The following is a 20842-nucleotide window of genomic DNA, read 5'->3' as shown; positions in this document are numbered from 1 at the left end:
ACCAACACCTATAAGCAGCAACTCTACAAGGGAAAGAAATTGAATTGTGAATGAGTCAGCTGTCAGAAGAATGCCACCTGTAGATTAAACGCTGTAAAACACAATAGCCTGATAAAAACCTATGATGAAATATATTCTTCAAGACCAAATTTATGACTACAGTAGAATGGAATTATTTTAGCCCTCACCCAATGATAGCTTTTGGTATAGAAATCATTCTCTTGGGGTGTCAAAAAATTCTCTTTAAACAAAAAAAAGCTGAAAGAAATGTGTCTTGAAGTAGATATCTACATTCCTGAATATGTTTTATCATGTTTTTTAATCACCTACAATAATTTTTTTTAAAAACACAAGAAGCCACCATTGGCATTAGTAAAATATCACCTGTTTTTTTTAACTCTAGTCTTTACACTACTCATATTCTTTGTCATTCATTATCTCCTCCCTTCTAAAATCAACTTTTAAAATTACGCTAAAGAGCCAGAAAGGCTCTAGGGTATTTCCAGAATCCCAACATGCTGCAGATTCAAAGATTATTATATTCTTAAGGAGCAATTCCCCCCTCCCACTGTGTGCTCACTTCTGCCAAAATTACAGGAAGTACAAGGGGATATTGAGACTGAGATGTGCTGCTGTAGTATAACCAAAGCTTGTGAAGGCAGAGGACAGATGGCTTCTGTAACACACTCACAGCCCTTCTAGCTAATTAGCATAATTCTAAAAGTTGATTTTAGAAGGAAGGGGGCCATGGATAACAAATCTATAAATATTACCATTTTCACAGTGCTTAGATCTATGAGTAAGTGTTCCTGGTTTATCATTATGGATTTTGATGGTAGATTTCCTTTAAATGCAAGATTACTTAGTATTTCCAGGGTCCTGAGTAGAGTTATAGCTGAATGGCAGAGCATAGAGTCTATTGCTCTTTCTGTGCCATAACTTTTAACTGTATTGACAGGTTTTTGAGAATACAATAATTGCCTGAAGATCAATATTGATTCCTGATCTTTATAATGTACACAGTGTATTGATTGGTCAATAATAACCAAATATTCTGTATATTTTAAAAATTTAGGACAAAAATAAAATATATATTATATGTATAAAAAAGACAAATTATATCTCAATGTTCTCTTCTTGTTGGAAAAGACAAGAAAAACTATAAATACCATATTTGGCAGCAAAGCATTGAACATTGTTGTATTCTTATCAGAGATAAGCATCTTGCAGTCACAGTTGGTGGCAGTGGTTTCGTTCTGTGCCATGTGAATTCTCCCCCAGTGATCTTCTACCCACGAAAACTCTTCTCCATCAGATGATATTTCTTAATCAAAATACGACAGAATGAGTTTCCCTCTCATGGTGTGTGAATCAATACTTCATTTTAGTTTGGAGCCTGATCTTTCAGTGCTACTGTGCAACTTTTCACTATTGTCATTGACATTCAGCATTTGTATTTCACAACACTTTTAAGAATTCTTAAAATTAGCATTGAGGTTGTATGTAATATAGATCAGTGACTTTTTTATTGTTTATTCTTAGCCATAGCCTAATTATGTGTCAAGTCTGTTTCCCAGTGTTATAACTTGATCTACCTTGATCTACCTTAAAAACTTCCCCAGCTTTGTCCAAACGGTGCAGAAATCATCTGAGGCTACTGCAAAATGTCAAAATGTCTTGGCTTGTTCAGAAGCCTCCTAAATGTTTCTCAGGAGCAGTATTTTAAAGTTTCTTTTTACAGTACCTGTGTTTAAGCACTGCTTAGATTTTGAAATGTAATATTTGTAGAAAGTCACTGGTCTCATATTTTAGTTCTCATATAGATGAATGAACAATTATAATGCTAAAATTAAAAATGCATTAATGCAACACACTACATAAAGGGAGTTTCCAAGATCATGATAAAGGATACAAACAATGGACCATAAAATATAATGATAGCAGGAGTCAATGTGTTAACCCCTTAATGACCAGGCGGTATTGTACCTTCTTGACACGCCCCACCTGACATATGTCACTATAAGTCGTTATAACTTTGGAACGCTTAAACATATCTAAGGGATTTTGAGATTTTTTTTTCTCAAGACATATTGAGCTTTATGTTAGTTGATAAATTTGGGTGATCTATTTTGTGTTTATTTATTTAACAAACAGATACTTGGCGAAATTTTGAAAAATTCTCGATTTTCAAAATTTTAACTTTTCTAATTTTCTAACACATAGTCATAACACCAAAATAACTTAATAACTAACATTTACAAAATGTTTGTTTTATGCTGAAAAAGTTTTTATGTGTCATTTGATGGAGCTGCTCAGCAGTCAAGACACTTTGAGAGGCCTAAATAATAGTGTAACTCCATAAGTTACACAATTTTTGAAACTGTACCCCTCAATGTATGTAAAACAATTTTTATTTAACTAACTAAAATCCCTTTTTTTATTTTTTTAATTCTTACAGGTTGGTTTGAAAAATTGATAGTCTGATCACTTGTTCAAGCTCTTATTCATCAAAGGCTTCATTCACCAGACTGTTGTGGGAATCCTCTGAGGAGGATGTAAGTCTACATCTTTTGGCTGGAAATTTGCTCCAGAAAAAACACCAAATTGGGTTGGCCAGAGCTGCTGGGGGGCTGACATAAGGCTGTACATAATGAATCCATAGGGGTGGAGGGGGCTAATGAATCCAGGGAATCTAGGGAATATTTTAGGGAACAAGAGGCTGTTTCAATTTATGAATTTTTAATGCTGCCATGTGAGTTTACTACAAAGGTGCCTACTGAGACTCTGCCGCCCAGGTGCCTAATGAAACCTGGAGCCGACCCTGATACTATGTAAGGATTAAACAAATGCCATATATTTTTCCCTATAACGTGATATTTTTGTACACAGAAAAGACATCCAGGCCCCTCTTGAACATATACAAAGAATCCGCCAAAACAACCTCCTGCGGAGAGTACCATAGTCTTACTGCTCTTACAGTAAAAAATCCATTTCTATGGCGATGGTAGTGCTACTTTTTCTCTAGGTATAATGCTGTAATAAGCTGCAGAACATCCACACTTAGCTCCCAGTACAAAAAAGCAGAAATATAACATGCATATATTTACAAACAAAAACTGGAGAATAATAGCACAACCGCCTCAGTGATCATGAAATAATGATATTATACATAAATCAATAAATACATTAAGACAGAGGAGACAATATTGTGGCTCACAGATCCACAACTTTTCTACGCTAATGTTGGCACTTTGTAGAATGAAATCAATGATGCTTTATAGCAAAACCATTACACATCATGTGACAAAACACATCAAAATTAGAAGTTTGTCATATATGCTAGAATGGATCTCTCAATGCAGTTTTGTATTTTTACACCACAATGTGATGAGGTTATCATTTGAAAGCTGTTACACAAAGCCTTTGAGTGATTTTCTGTGGGTGGGTTAGTGAGCTATAAGTAAGTCAAATCAATTCTGTAGGTAAATGAGAAAGGGTAAAAGTAACTGAGTTGCCGGATTTAAATTTTTTTCCTTCAAATTTATATGGTATTTTCTAACATACAGAACATCTTTAAACTAAACCAACTAAGTCTTTATTCTGTCTTTCCTAATAATGGATAGCTTCCTCTTAGTCTATTACAAACCAGAAGCACATAACTTCATTTGAAATAATCCTTGGGGTTCACTATCCCAGTGATATTTTTGGAGTCAAATGCATCCAACATTGTACAAACCACTGGAAACTAATGGAAAATAATGTAAAAAACACTACAGCAGTCAATGTAGATTTAGATGACATGAATTCCTGGAAATGGCATCCTGATCCTCTACACAGTAAAAAAAACAAAAAGAACTGCATGTGGTAAAAAATATTTGTTTGTTGTGGATGATTTTCTGTAATATACCTGTCTTCTTAAGGCATTTTTTTGTAGCTGTTAAAGGTAAACACTCCACTTTGGTCAAGCAGTGCATTATAAATACAGGGGACAAAAATGCTATGAAAAATCCACACAAAAATATTTAAAAATTAAAAACTACACAAAGTTATATTATATAATGAAAATAGTTGGCATCAATGGTGGATTCTCATACTGCTGACAGAGGCCTCTGGATACAAAGGGGCCCACGGCAGCCTAAACCTCCATAGTAAAAAATATGTGCAGAGTCTGTTACTATTATGTAAGTTAGTGATGCTGTCACTGACATAGCAGGCATGGACCTGTGTGGTTCCCTCTGATGAAGCTTCAAACACTGACTATGTTCAGGGCAAGAAACCGTCCAAAGCTTCCTCTGTTGTGTTGGAGGCATTACTAGACATGGGCCCCTAAATCTCTTCCTGACTAAATAATTAGCTGTGTAGACATGCTAAAGATGATAAATTTTTCCTGTGAAGGCTGTGAATGAGAAAGGGGATATTTTCTTATATTGTGCTGCTCCTGAGCCTCCTCATCAGTGACTTTAATTATTAGAAGCAACAAGTCAGGATATTTAACACTTACCCTGCTTCCATGCAGCAAATGGGGCACATTTACTTACCCGGTCCCTGCACAATCCCTGATCTGGAATGTCCGACGAGGATGAACTCTGCTGCGATTCACTACGAACGTGCGCCACATATCCTGCATGTGTCTCTTCCCCGCTCAGGTCCGCCGGAGTTCACCTTCTACTTCCCGGTGCATGTAAGTGCTTGGCTTGCGACACAATTTCTAAGTTAAATCCGCGGTTTGTCCGAATCCATCGGATTGTCTGATGCCCCCCCCCCCATTTCTGTTGCATGAAAGCCAGCGCTGATGCACCAAAATCCGATTGCATGCTTCACAATCGCCCATGCGATCCCCGAAAAGTCGGAAAACCTGACTAAAAATGCGCCCGGGGGACCCTTAGTAAATAAGCCCCAATGTCTTTTAAGACAAGCAGTGTAAGGGTTTATCCTCCTGACTTTTTGCAGCAGCTAATACAAGTCAGTGATAACGATTTATCACTGACTTGTGATACATTGATACTCAGAGTTTGAATTTCCATGCTGCCTTCCTTACCAAATGTCTCAGTTCACACTACTCTCATGGGTTTCTTTTAGCCTCTTCCATTATGGAGGTGAATAATGTAGGACAGCAGTAAATGAAAACTTTTCATTTTCCAAAAGCTTGCATGTACAGATGGTACTCTAACCATTGCAAATAAATATATGCAGCAACCGAGATTATTTTTACGACAATAACTAAAGTAGGCATGATGGAAGGGAACTTTCCATACATTCAAGTCTATGGAAAATGTTGCTAAGCCAAACGGCTCTCATTTAATGCTAGTGACCATTATTCTTCTACATAATGGATGAACATAATAGACATCCCTATGTAAATCTGTAAACCTGTGTGAGGTCTTCAATCTTTATACAGTCCCGGGCCATTGGCAGCCTTAAGCTGACACTAGTCGGAATTCTATATTCAGAATCGTCTTTCATCCATATTTAACTACACTTATGTCTATAAAGCTTTTTTAATATAGTAGTAGATTAGGGTGAAAGATCCTATGAGCTAATTTAATGTGGTCCTACATTCCGCGTGTGCTCCTTGAAACTTCTTCAAGCAACAAAACTGTGCTTACAGAAATGAACCTACTGTGTATAGATAGGTATGTAATTTATCATAGCGCTATAAAATTTAATGAACAATTATATGTGGGTCTGATGGGAGGACATGGTCACATTCATGCATGAGAGCTCATGGAGTCTAATTGTCACTCCTTATTTCTTTCAAGATGACTCTGACATGACCACCAGTAATTCTCATAGGGTGGGAAGTCTCCTGTGATTGTAATGCAGGAAGAATATTTATTGCCAACTGCTTCTTAAATTTTGACTGTGCTAATGTTTGGGGCCTCTTATAAGCTTTTATTTGGAAGTTTAACAAAACTAAAAATGAATTAAGAGAAAAAGTCGCGTACAAAATGTGAAATAAAAGCTTTATTATAAATAAACAATATGACTATAGTTCAATAATTATTTTAGGCCATAATTAATAAAGTTCACATGATTGTGTTATCTACATTGTGTCTTAGACATATAACAAACATTCTCTGATTTTGCAAGGCATTCATTAAATGTATGTAAGTGTGTGACTACAGCTGGCAGAATATTTAGGTAAAAGAAGCATTCCATGCACATAAACAACCCAAGAATTGCTCATTAGTGGAGGTCCTAGTGGTAGATCACGAGAAGGAGTGTGTGATCCTAAATCAAAGGTCACACATACACACTGCTGCTCCATTTAATATAAGGAAGAGCAGTTTTCTGGCATAAAACACTGATATAATCACAATTTATTGTGCACTGCAATAAATTGCAATGATTCTAGCAACTACACCACCTGCACGCCGTGTGGACATGGAGACGGCATAAACGGAGACATTTACTGATGGAGTGGGCCAGAATGGGGTTAACTGACCTGTGGATTTTTATTGGATTTTTTTTGCAAAAGTCTCAAGCAATGAATCTGGCTTTGCACAGTGTTGCACTAGCAGCTGTTATATGTTTACCAAGGATTAATAAAGAGGTGCAAATAGTCCTATTAGACATTTTAGCAGCGAAAAGTCCCAAAAAGCCTCAATGTGACTATTTTAAGACTTTTTCACACCAATAAAAGCCCAGAGAAAAGAACCATGAAAAGTCATGATAGCATTCGACTGCATGGAAAAGACAGCTACAGTGATTGCATTTTTGCGGTTTATTTATAACATTAATATGTGTAATGTGTTTTCTGATTGGTAGTACAATAATGTTGACAATACCTTTTACAAATAACAATATACTTCTTTAATACTTTCTAAAAATTCCCCTATATATGTTGAATAAAAAGACACATTAGGACACTTTTACTAAGGCCTTTGCACCAGTTTTCTGACGGAATTTGTGCTTTCTTTCTAGTGTAATTTGCTTGCACAGGTATTTAAGCAGTGTCTGCACCACATTTTTGTTCCACGTGACCATTTTGTGGTGCAGCTGCACTAGTCTTTATGTGGCGCAAGTTAGTTTTGGTGCTCAATCAGACTGTGCATCAGATTTAACATGTAAAGTCAGACAGAATTGTTGCAAGCCCTATGTTAAAGGTGCACCAAAAAACTGTTGTGCACTCTGTCAGGGCAGTGCAAGGAGCAGAAAATTCATGAAGAACGTGCACAGGAAATCCTGAATCTGGTGCACCCTGCACAGTTTAGTACAGTTTCGCTGTTCTTAGATAATGGGCCCCATTGTCATTGTAAACTCTGTTACATGATGCACTTTTCATTTCATATTTAGGTATCACCATTAATAGATTTTAGCCATGACTGCCCTTTTTTTAAAGCAGTGGCCCCACAAAAAATATCTGTCTGCTGATGTTAATTAGGATCATGTTCACACATATCGCAAATCAAAGGTTTTCCCTCTGAGCAAAGGACATGCATTAAAAATAACAGAAGAGATTCTGAGATGTATAAATATTGGTACAGATGGATCAACATAAATGTGAGGGATCTGGGCATTACTTAGAGGTTAACAAGTGCTAATTAAACAAGGAAATTGCCATTACAAGATAAAATGACAAAGCACAGAATTGTGCAGCTGCACAGCGGCTGTGGAATAGCAGAGGAGATGTGTGACAACTGAAGCAGCTGATCTTTCGCTGAAGCACTGTCAGCTCTTCTCATAGCCTCAGGCAAAACACTTCAGCTCAAGTGATGGAGTTACAAAATGTAAACTATGTTCTACAGGCTTTCCTACAGTACTGTATGGCTCTACTTTTTTTCTGGATACAGTATTATATTCAATAGGATTTCTGTAAATACCATTAGTGGAAAATAAAATTGTATATTACTCAAGTTGTATACCCAGGGGTATAACTAGGAGAGGTTAGGCCTCATAGCAGACTTCTGCAGGGCCCCCCTCCCCCTTAAAATGTATACAATCACATTTATACACTCATGTATACACATATTTATATACAAAAACATTGGAGCAGATTTATCAAGTGCCCATGGCAAACAATCACAGCTCAGCTTTCATTTTACCAGTGCTCATGAATATTTTAAAGGGGAGCTATGATTGGTTGCGATGGGCAACTAGAAATATTTTGACTTTCAGACACTTGATAAATCTGCCCCATTGACCCACATTTATTAAAGTGTTTGCACCAGTTTTCTGTCTGACTTTGCACTGAAAACAATGTACAAACCGCTTGCACATGTATTCATGAAGTGTTTGCATCAGTTTTGTGTCGTGGCTGCACTGTGTCCTCTGTGCCACAAAATTATGCGTTCTGGTGGCATTTTGTACCATGTGTCACATTAAGTTACTCAACTCGACACTCTATGTTAAAGTAGCACCAAAAAGAAGTAGGTGCACACTTCCTGAGCAGTGCAGGGGGTGCCAGATTAATGGAGACCATAATCCAGTATTCAACTATCTGGCGCACTCTGCACATAAGTGACATATACTTTTACACATAAATACATAAATACTCAAACGCACACATTTATGCACTCATATATACATAAATGCACTCATACAATATACATTCATACAGAATATTTACATGCACATTATGTACACATTCATAGATTTCTATACATACAGTATAAATGTTTCATACACACAGTATATATATATTATACATACACAATTATCGTTTATATACAACATATACTCACACATACATACAGAATAAACACACATATTTGCACATATATTACATGTACATACATATAGGATAAACACACATACATTCAGCATATAGACATCATTCACACACTTATACACACAAACATAGTATATATACACTAAACATCATTTACACATAAACAATATATACACACATACATACAACATATACAGCATATACACAGACATACAGCATATACACAGACATACAGCAAATACACACCATATATAGCATATACACACATACAACTTATACATACATGAACATACAGCATATTTACACAATAGCTGCAGACCATGTAGGGGTGAATTAAAGATGATAGGTCCCTAGTCCTACCATATTGCTGTCCACTCCCCCTCCCTCAACATTTCATATCTGTGCTGCCTGCTCAGCCAGTGTACTGTGGATAATGTGCACTGTTATATACCTATAATGCGGTACAATATGCAACATACCATGAATATAACAGTGCACATCCTTCATTCTTTAGTCTGGAAGGTAAGGTGGCTGGGCCCCTTGACATTGTGTGCCCCATAGCAGCAGACTAATAGAAAGTCTCGTCTCAGGAGCTTTACTCACATCAGTACCAGTCAACGTTTCATTAGTATGTTCTTTACAATGAGTTGTTGCTGCTTGTTATTAAAAGGGTTAAGGAGGGTTTCTCCATTTGCTGTCAAAATTGGACTTTACAACGTCTACTTTTAATAACGAATTAAATATAAAGCTTACAGAGAGGAAAAGGGTAATGAGTGCAGAATACAATTATTTGAAATGCTAGAAGTAGTGTTACTTCTCATGTACCCAGTTAGTAGCTTATACTGTAAAGAGACCCACATTACATTAAATAATAAATAATTATAACATTTTTTAAAATCAGCATATTATATATGTTCTCTATACCATTGGAATATTGACTAAAATTCCCTTAATTTAAATAGTAATGTAGTATTTGAAAGGTGCAATTCAAGGTTAAGAGTGACGTGTAAGTCATCTAAGACCAAAATATCCTTACAGAAGTACAACCCTGGAAAGATGGTTTATATTCATAAGGTGTTAAATGAAAATCGAGCAAGAGGTGTCGAAACGGATGTATGAAAAAAAACATTTAATCTTTTCAGACAAGCCACAGAATCGCACTCTGATGTAAAAGCAGGTGTTGTTAACAGGTATAAATAATATTCTGTCAACAAATGAAACAGCTGTCAAAAAGGGTTCTAATAAAGTCAGGGGTCATAAATATGTATAGTCTGGCTTGTAAGATGACAGCTTTTGTTACATGGCTTAATCAGAAAAGGATAGGGAGGAAATTACTGCTAAATTACAGGACCCGCATGTGTTGTTAAAAGTAAAATAAGCCACTAGAACAGCAGCAGAGTAAGAATACAAATAAGACTACACATCATATGCATACACATGCCATCCATCTCCTCCACTAGAGGAAGAGGAATTGGATTATGGATGAATATTCCTGAAGCAAGTTTCTACAGGGTAGGGGTATATGTTATTCTATTGAAAGAGATTGCTACCTTTAGAGAATATTATTGTCTAGGGGTGCACTTGGTTCTTACCATGGTTTGAGTGGGCAACATTCATGTAGATGCTAGATTTCTAGGTTACCCAGCAGGACATCAACCAGAGCATCAGTATGTATACATGCTAGATTTCTAGGTTTCCCAGCAGGACATCAACCAGAGCATCAGTATGTATACATGCTAGATTTCTAGGTTTCCCAGCAGGACATCAACCAGAGCATCAGTATGTATACATGCTAGATTTCTAGGTTTCCCAGCAGGACATCAACCAGAGCATCAGTATGTATACATGCTAGATTTCTAGGTTTCCCAGCAGGACATCAACCAGAGCATCAGTATGTATACATGCTAGATTTCTAGGTTTCCCAGCAGGACATCAACCAGAGCATCAGTCGTTTCTAAACTAAAGATACCTTAGCTAGGTAAATCTAAACTCTTACTGATCTCACCACCTAATCTCTGATAACCTTTACTGCTGATGTAGCTGTAGTCAGCCATCTGTGTCATTAGTCCCAAGTGTTATGGGAAATGATGAGGTCAGTAACATGAAGAAAAAAAAAAACACATCGTACTTGCTTCTCATGTGAACTGAAAATATTTTAGGTAACTCAGCATGTAAATTACAAAGATGAGCCATCTGGTAAATGCAAGCTTTCACAATGCATTGCAAAGTATAGAACATTTTTTTTTTCATATTATTAATGTGCAGCACACTAAAGTTGCCAATTTAAATAAAATTTGTTCATACATTTACAGTCGAATGTTATGCGTGTGTGTCGAGGCCTAGATGTGGAACAGTAGAAGAATGTATTAACAAAATAGTCACAAGTTAAATTTCAACATGCCTGTGAGCCAGCACCAGAGGTATCTGGCATTGGGTTTCTCCTCTCTCTAACTACTGTCTGAAGAAACAGCTTTTGAACACATATTGAGCCAATTGCAAGTACTTGCTTTCCCATTTGCCAACTGGACTTCTTTGCTGGCATTGTTACAGTTAATATAGTAATGGTGCTACAGTCTGGTGGACAGGAAGTCCTTGCATCATATTTTGGCATAATAATAATAACCATCTTTATTTATAAAGCGCTATTAGCTTCTGTATTGCTTAACAGATGATTGGGAACATATACAAAATAAGACATTACAGACATTATTATATAGTCATATGAAATAATGGGAATGAGGGCTCTGCTGTGAGAGCTTAAAGACTATGAGGAAGAAGGGGGCACAAGAGGTATAAGAGCTTGTATAATGGTTCAGCCATTCTTAACAAGGGAATACAATAATTGAATAAATAAAAATGCTGAGAGAGTATACAGAACTGGTAAAAAAATAGATAGTAAGAGTTACATGCAGTTAGGGAGTGTGATAGGCTTGAATAAATAGATGGGTTTTAGGAGCACATTTTAAGCTTTGGAGGTTGGGCATTAGTATGATAGACTGTAGTAGGGTATTCCAGAGAATCGGAAGGCAGAAGTCCTGAAGACGTAAGTGGGAGGTTCAAAATAAGAAAGATAGAGAGAAGAGAAGAGAAGTAGAGAGGTGCTGCATCATGCAGATCTTTGTGGATGAGGGTGATTAATTTAAACTGTATTCAGAAGGAGACAGGCAACCAATGCAGTGACTGGCATAGACTGGAGGCACCCGTGTAGCGTCTGGTCTGAAAGACAAGCCTGGCTGCTCCCTTAAGTATGTATTGTAGAGGACAGAGTTTAGTAAGTGGAAGACCTATTAGTAGGGAGCTACAGTCGTATAATGCAAGCATTCCTACAAGCCGTGCAGTCCAAGGGATAGGGCCAACATACAGGCCCATGGACTGCATATAAACAGGTAGCCTAACAGTAATTGTTAACCATGTTAAATAGTCAAATAAGTTATAATATAATAGAAATGTATTATTTCTTCATCTTCTAGGTACCAAATTCTCAGTCATATAAAACAGTTTTACATCTTTTAATAGGACATCCAACAGCTTAAAAGTATATCTCAGTTGATGCATTTCTTTGAATTTGGACGCCTTAGGAAATGTACAATATACAGTCAAAAGGTTAAATTCTTTAGATGTTCTATTTTCAGCGCTGAATGTTGTAATTCCTGTAGTTTTGTCTATTATCTACTTAACCTAACATACCCATCTTAATATCCAATAACAACTATTTCTAACAAATATTTCTCAAAAGGCAAAAGTATATAAATTGAAAAGATAAGTATGCTTATCCCAGTATGCTTAAAAACAGAAAATCTTGATGAACAAACATAATTTAGTGATTTCCTTTAATTTGATCTATTTTTTATTCACAGTTCAAAGCAAACACTGTATAAAACATTTACTCTGAATCTAAACAGCTCACCCAGCTTCAAAACTGTCCCTTTTGCAGTATAATAAAAAAACATGGTAAGCACTAATCCTTAGCCAGATGCTTTCCCTCTTTGAGGAGATTCTCAAATTTGTTCTCGAGAAGATTTCAACAAGTTTGTGAAGTATCTTTGAGAAAATATAAACTAAAAAAAAGTGATGACAAGCACATTTCTTATTTACTATTAGAATGAATTTTTAACGTTAGCGTTCCTTAACCCCTTGGGGACGTGGCCCTTTTTCGTTTTTGCATTTTAATTTTTCACTCCCCACCTTCAAAAATCTGTAACATTTTTATTTCTCCATGTAAAGAGCTCTCTTTGGGCTTGTTTTATTATTATTTCATGCCGTGTACTGGAAAGCAGGAAAAAAATTCAGAATGCAGTGAAAATGATGTAAAAATGCATTTGCGCCGTTTTCTTGTGGGCTTGGATTTTACAGCTTTCACTGAGCGCCCCAAATCACATGTCTATTTTATTCTGTGGTTCGGTATGATCACGAGGATACCAAATTTGTACAGGTTTTATAATGTTTTCATAAATTTAAAAAAATTAAAACCTTCTGTACAAAAAAAAAAAATTCTTCATTTTGCCATGTTCTGGCACTAATAACTTTTTCAAACTTCAGTGCACGGAGCTGTGGGTAGTGTAATTTTTTGTGACTTTTGATGATGTTTTTAATGCTATCATATCGAGGACTGCATGGGCTTTTGATCACTTTTTATAGAATTTTTTATATTTTTCAAAATGGCAAAAAAGTGACATTTTCGACTTTGGGCGCCAATTTCCGTTATGGGGTTAAACGTCGGAAAATTTTTTATAAATTATATATATTTTTGATAGATCGGACATTTTGGGACGCGATGATAGCTAAAGTGTTTATGATTTTTACTGTTTATTTATATTTATATCAGTTCTAGGGAAAGGGGGGTGATTTAAACTTTTCCTTTTTTTACTATACAGTATACTATAGTTTTTTACAGTATATAGCAATTTTACAATGATTTTTAATAGCCTGCCCTCTGCTGGCTATTATAAATCATTGCACATGGCAAGCAACCGATCGCCACCCTCCGATGACATTCCAGGGGGCGGCGATCGTCCATCCAAGATGGCGGTGCCCATCTAACGGTATGTTAACAGGTTAACTGCCGTGATCGGTGCCAGCACCAACCACGGCAGTGACAGGCAGGTGTTGGCTGTTTTATACAGCCGTTACCCGTTACCCGCTGTGTATGGAGAGAGCTCAGCTCGTGAGCTCTCTCCATACACCCCTTGCCGCGCGAGGACGATATAGTTCGTCCTCGGTCGGCAAGGTGTTAATCTAGATAATCTAGGTTCCATCAGAAGCCTGTCGTTTGCTTCTGCTGTTTTTCAAGGTCCCTCCCTTCAGATGTATAGGAAATTTCTTGACTCCAGTCACACTATTTCAGTTGCAATGGGCAGCAGAAATCCATCTGTCTCCCTTCAGATGTAACTCCCCATTTAAAGGAGGCTGGGATGAATACCCTACAGTAGAATCCATTTCCCCTAATCTATAATAGACTCTTCTAAATGGATACCTTATCTAACAGTATCCAACAGTAACAGTATCCAGAGTAAATAGCCCAGTCTACTTTGCTTCCTCATGCTCTTTTGGCCTCTTTCTGACAGCATCGGGGGAATTTATTCCAGCAGATACATCAAGAGACATAGACCTCTTGATGTATCTGCTGGCAGACATGCCGCCAGGCAAAACTACAACAGGTGCAATAAAGACTTGTTTTCATTCACAAAGTCTTAATTATTTTCAGTTATGGAGATATAATAGGACTTAGTTCAGTTTGGTAGGATATCCTGATAGTAGTATTGATACACCGTTGACACTTATGTGTATCCTTGTGGTTCAAGATTGCTTGGTTTCCCCATTTAAAGGAGGCTGGGATGAATACCCTACAGTAGAATCCATTTCCCCTAAGCTATAATAGACTCTTCTAAATGGATAACGTTTCTAACAGTATCCAGCAGGAGTAAATAGCACAGTCTACTTTGCTTCCTCATGCTCTTTTGGCCTCTTTCTGACAGCATGGGGGGAATTTTTCCGGCAGATACATCAAGAGACATAGACCTCTTGATGTATCTGCTGGTGGACATGCCGCTAGGCAAAACTACAACAGATCTCATCCGATGTAGTTTTGTGATTTTAGAAAGTACACAGGCATGTGGGCAGAAATGCCCCATGCCAGCCCATTCCACTGACGACAGCTCCTCTCCAAGGTTCTGCTACCTCCCAAAATGTATGATCTATTAAAATATAAAAACTTACATGAACCATAGATGAACCCCGTAACCTAAAAAAGTGACTAGACGCCCCAATCACCACTTTTTCTCCAGTTTGTTGCCAATAAAATTTTCATTAAAAGTCATTAAAAAATCCTACAGTTGTCAAAATTGTATCAATGAAAACATCCTCACATCCCACAAACAATGATACCTTACACAGCTCCATGCACTTTAGTATAAAAAAGTGAATGATGTTAGAATATGGCAATTGCATTGCCATATGCTATCATATTGGGGCTCATTTACTAAGGGTCCGACAGATGCACTTTCATCGGGCTTCCCGAATATTTCCATTTTGCACACGGCAGAAATGGGGGTCATGCCCATCGGACAACCCGACGGATTCAAACAAACCGCAGAATTTAAAAAAAGGTTTTGTATCGCAAGATCAAGCACTCACATGCACCAGGAAGAAGCAGGTGAAATCTGGCAGACCTTGACGCAGCGGCGACACAGGAAGGAATTCGGATGCACGATCTTAGTGAATCGCGCCGGACACGAATCCACGTCGGACACCAGAGGGATCGCAAGTAAGTAAATCTGCCTAATTAAGTATTAAAAGATAACTAAACTAACATAGACATGACTGAATTCCTTACTGGAAAGCAAAAATTACTGATTTAGAAAGTTCTTCTGACTACAATATATAGGGTCAGGAAGGAATTTTTCCTTACTATCATATAATTAGGGTATTTTCTGCCTTTCTCTGGATGAAGCCCGTAAAATTAAAGCTTGTACTTAATGGACCTATGTCATTTTTCAATCTCATCTACTATGGTAAAATTACTTTTTTTTAATTTGTGCCTCACAGGGACCAGTTAATCATTTTGAGTAAGGGAATTCTTTACTATGGTGTACTTGCTGTATAAGAACTGTCACTGTGTTACTGTATGTACCCGGAAAATATTGCACATAGAAATGTTATGAGCATTGTGCTGTGTGAAGATGCAAGCGAGCAACTCAAGGCTTATATCTAAACGTTCCATTTTGTTCAATGTTCCTTGATGAGAAAAGGATGTGTAATCATGCAAGCAGCAGTGATTTTTCACTAGGCTTCTAGGAGAAATCTGCATGAAGAATTGTTTTTTTTTTCTAAAGAGAACTCAGGGCACAGACTTTAATGTAGCGAGTGTAGCTTGAAAGCCAACAAATATGCTGTCTCTAACACTTCAGCAGTGTTAATGGATGGCTCACCAAGCAGAGGCAATGCTTCATCTGATTTTATTCAAGAGTCATGAACATGTTAGCTGTCTGAATAAACAGAAGCCATTGTAAGAAGTGACAAAGCGCAACAACAGTTTGACTGTTTAAAGTTTGTGTCTTGTAAAGATTGAGCTTTGTAAACATAACAACATATCGAGATCATACACGGAAAACTGGCAGATCCGATACTGCCTACAAGTACAAACTCTTGGGAAAAATGAAGATTCACAGTTTATCAAACAGAAAACCGGAATATAATTTAAGCAATGGTTTATAGAAAAAATCCATCATAATGAGCTAAATTTGGAGCATGTCCCATGAATTCTATGTTTGTATGTATGTATGTATGTACTAGAAAATAGCCAATGTAGAAATAATGGCAAATTATTTTTAAGATATCTAAATAATGAGAAACCATTATCCGCTGAGGAATTACAAGGGTGTCATGGTATGATAAATAAAGTGGCAATCAAGTTGAATTATAACTAAGGATGATTAATACGTCTAAAACACCTCAATGGCAGCTGTTTTTCTAATTTCTGTGCCTGCATTTTATACACTCTATTAAAAGTATTATATCTTATTTTATCAAGTTGAATGCTGCCTTCTCAATTGTCTTTAACTAGGAAACTTCAATGGCGGATTACATAATCAGGAATAACGTGAATTCTCATATCACCAGTAGCATGTGCCCATGGGTACTGTCGGAATTAAGTGCTGAAATATTCCAATCTTTATAATTAATATTTCAGATGATTTCAATATATTTTCTAATAAATTCTGCTTATTTTTTTCAAGCTGCATGCTTCAAAGTGCCCCTTAGTAACAGTGTTACTTTTCCATTGTCACAAATTTTCTTTCTATTTGGATGAAAGAAAGGACTCTTCGCTTATTTACACAGCTGTTAGCAGTGAGTGTTAACTCTTTCTGCTCATACCCTGTCACCTCATGGAAGCTGTGAATGGTGCTAATCTACACTTTTTTAGGCATTTGAACCAGAATTCCTAGGTACACCACAACAATGATCTGCATTAACCTTCAACCTGGTCATTGTGGGAAAAGACCAGCTGTCAGGATATGCTATCTCATACTCTAATAGATCTCACTGTAACATGCTATCAGAGTTGTAGACTACCATATCCTGACAGCTGGGCTCTTGATCCAAGGACACCGTTAGGCGTTAACACTGATCGCACTAAGAGTACATTTTGATGTACAGAAACCTACTGGAATGGATGGAGTCAATCAACCCATTCTACACAAAAGTGTTGCAGTAAGAAGTAAGACACATAGCTTCCATAAGACATAGAGCTTCCATATCTCTTTCCACTTAATGAGTGCCCTACAATCAGCAATACAGAAGGCAGTACAAGCAATACTCCATCTTTGTCTTCTGAGTGGCTGTATTACCGTATTTTTCGGACTATAAGCGCACAAAAAATCCTTTAATTTTCTCAGAAATCAAAGGTGCGCTTTATAGTCCAGTGCGCCTTATATATGAACCTAGACATTTTAGCAGGCATTTATTGATGGTGTGCCTTATACTCCTGTGCGCCTTATAGTCCGAAAAATACTTTATTTAGCACTATTTTTTCCAACAAATATACCAGAACTCTGATGGTAGTTGAAAGAATCTATCATTTTCTACTTTAAACTGTCAGTAGTGACTTTTGTGGTGGGCTGCATAAACCATCCACAGATGGTTGGTTTTATTAGTTGGTTGGTTCATTTATTCGTAATTCAATATTTTCTATTAAATGAAAAAAGAGAATACAGTAAACAGTATAGAATAGAAAACAATCATGAGACCAAGACCAATCTAGTAAAAGAGAGGTTTGTATACTAATATTACTGTCAGGGAATAATATCCCATACTGGCATATGTTGACAGGATACACAATGGCAAATGAAAGAGAAACTTGCAAGCAGAGATGCATTGAAATATTTTTTCATTTTAAGGGCTGGGTAAAATTAATTGTAATAATTATAAGGATAAAAATCTGCTATGTGACAGCCTGTTGTCAAGGCTTTAAGGCTTTCATATCAGGCAGACTATGCTGATCGATTTAGAGAAAGATGATAAAAACAGATTCCCTTTTTACATTATATTCAATGCATTCAATATATTCAATACAGAAAATGCAAGAAAATAGAATTATTATTTCTGAATGAGGGATGGGGGCTGTTGGGGTGTTTTTGTGTATCTTTACTTTTTATTATTTGAAAACATTAATAAAAATATTTGATCAAAATATTTTTTTCACCTACAATTCCTGTTCCTTATTATGTTATTTTGAGAGGTATTGCAGTTTATAATATCACTCATAATTAATAACTCGTTACCGGCTTACATTATTGTGATAAATTTTATAACAGGATTTTTTTTAGTACACTGTTAGGAGAGCCAGGAGGAGAAGGAGGGATTGTTCCAGTCACTTGGTTTTATATCGATGACTAATGTGCCATTCTCCATATTCTTCTAGACATCAAGATAATTCATTCTCAGGAGGTTAACGACCGCAATGAATTTAATTGTTGGATGAAGTGTGATTATTACTTCACACATTTCATTTGATGCAGTTCAAATGGAAATTGTGCACCAATGCCCCTATAACTTGTACCATTATGCAGTGTTTCAATGAAATGACACAGGTGGCCCTGTTTTTGAGAACCTTTATGACTCGTTAAGAGTATTATCTGTGTCAAGAGGAATTGATGTATACAAGCCATACAGGTACTTAAAAGATCACTTCTGGTTTGTTAAGAGGATCACATCTTACAGTGATTAATCCTTCAGATGTCTTTATGTACAATTTTATTTCCCTAGTAAGTTTTTAAAATTCTTGCTAGGTATAGAGTAACATATAAATAAATGGAAAAATAAAATCAAGTTTGCTTAATATGAACTGTAAGGAATGTATTAGAAATATTATTGGAAATATTATTTTTACCAAAAATCTGAAAAGCTTGAATAGTATATGTATTCATATTCAATCTATATAGTGGTCCTCTGTTACAGCACCTTTATATAATGTAAGATTACATAGTTACATGGATTAAATGGTTGAAAAGCTCTCTGCTGTCCCTGCTGTGACCAGCTCCTGAGGCAGGCTATTCCACAGATTTACAATTCTTAAAGGAAAGAAACCCTGTCGCCTCTGATTAAACCTTGTTTTCTCCAGGTGCAGACAGCACCCCTTGTCTCCTGATATGGTGTACACCACATAGAATAATCAAATTACTGAACTAGGGTAAGGAAAAAGAGAAAAAGGTTAAGGGTGTGAATAAAACTTAATTTTTATTTAAAAGAGTTATTTAAAAAAAATTCTTAAAATAACTCTTTTTAATAAAAGTTATGTTTTATTCACACCTTCAACCTTTTCCTCTTTTCCCTTGCACTAATTCAGTATTTTCATTTGATTTAAGCTGGAACAATTTTCCACCATATTTTTTGTAAGGACCATTCATAAATTTAAATAAATAATAATAATAATATCCCCCATAAGTCTTCTCTTTTTAAGACTAAACAAATACAGTTGGTTTAATCTTTACTCATAACTGAGACCCTCCATATCCTTATCAGTTTTGTGGCTCTTCGTTGCACCCTCTTGAGCTCCAGCACATCCTTTTTATGGACCAGTGCCCAGAACTGGACAGCATATTCCAGGTGAGGCCGAACCAATGCCTTGTACAGTGGTAATATTACATCCCTATCCCGAGAGTCCGTACCACTTTTGATACATGACAATATGCTGGCTTTAGAGGCAGCTTATTGACATTGCATGCTGTTGGTTCATCTATGATCTTCTATTGTGCCCTTCTATTGAGGTCCTTCTCAACAAGGGTCTTTCCCGAATTTACTCTACCAAAGATATATATTTTATGTGGATTATTAGCCCCCAGGTGCATAACCTTAAATTTATCCACATTGAACTTTCCCAAGTGGATGACCAAATGCTAAACTTGTCTAAGTCTCCCTGCAGCCTATGAACATCCTCCATAGGCTGTATTACACTACACATAATTATGCTGTTGTCATTTGCTGCAGGTGAAAAGGAAATCTTTCATGTACCCACTGCTTGAGCTCTTTGTTTCCAATTATTTCCCTTTTGAAGGACATCAATGTCCTCAGCAATATTTACCTGCTAGACTACAGACTAGACATCACTTATCCAAAGGCCTGAAAATATTTTTTTCTAAGAGTGTAGCAAGTGTTTGCACCACTGACCTGCAGATCAACCTGACCAATAATCTAGTGGTAAAGGTTTTGAATACTAAGAAACCCAAGACTCAACTACTCTTTTCCTGTAATAGTTAGACTCAACTGTTTCCTTTAAATACTAAATGTCCTGTTTCTTGTGCTACATTTATCAATCTGCTATAGTAAGAACTGCCCTGCTCTCAAGCTGTAAGACATGATATTTCATGAAATGTGCAATTATAATTTTTACTGTTTTAATAACAATATTAATCATTCTTTCTAGTAAGTAGTGCATAAAAAATCATTTTCTGTAAGTCTTTTGCATATTTTCATAGTCAATATTGACTTATAAGAACATTAAATATGCAGATGTTTCTATTTGAAAAATAACATTTTAGATTGTTATGTCTGAGGATGAATTTAATGCTACAAATATCAATCATAATTATTACTGAAGATACGTGAGTCTCAGTGCTAACATTTTTTGGCTTTGCATGTTCACCTCATTTGTCCCAATGAGCAATTCTATCCGGT

The 20842-nt window shown here is 36.4% G+C and overlaps 1 protein-coding gene across 11 annotated transcripts in view; it reads right to left on the bottom strand.

Annotated features, from left to right (window-relative positions):
• Nucleotides 1-20842, bottom strand: part of LINGO2 (leucine rich repeat and Ig domain containing 2) — an 840065-nt gene that overhangs the window by 292909 nt on the left and 526314 nt on the right. The window contains exon 1 of one of the 11 annotated variants that reach the window (XM_072153109.1): nucleotides 1170-1286. The exons of 9 other annotated variants lie outside the window; for them this stretch is intronic. The gene's annotated coding sequence lies outside the window, so the exon portion shown is untranslated. Of the gene's footprint in view, nucleotides 1-1169; nucleotides 1287-20842 lie in introns of those variants that run through there. One more of the 11 variants, XM_072153091.1, reaches the window with a different exon arrangement.

This window comes from Engystomops pustulosus, chromosome 1 (assembly GCF_040894005.1).
Source record: "Engystomops pustulosus chromosome 1, aEngPut4.maternal, whole genome shotgun sequence".
In the NCBI taxonomy this organism is placed as follows: Eukaryota; Metazoa; Chordata; class Amphibia; order Anura; family Leptodactylidae; genus Engystomops; species Engystomops pustulosus.
The sequence above is the reverse complement of the archived record's forward strand: the minus strand, read 5'-3'. Positions and strand labels throughout refer to the sequence as shown.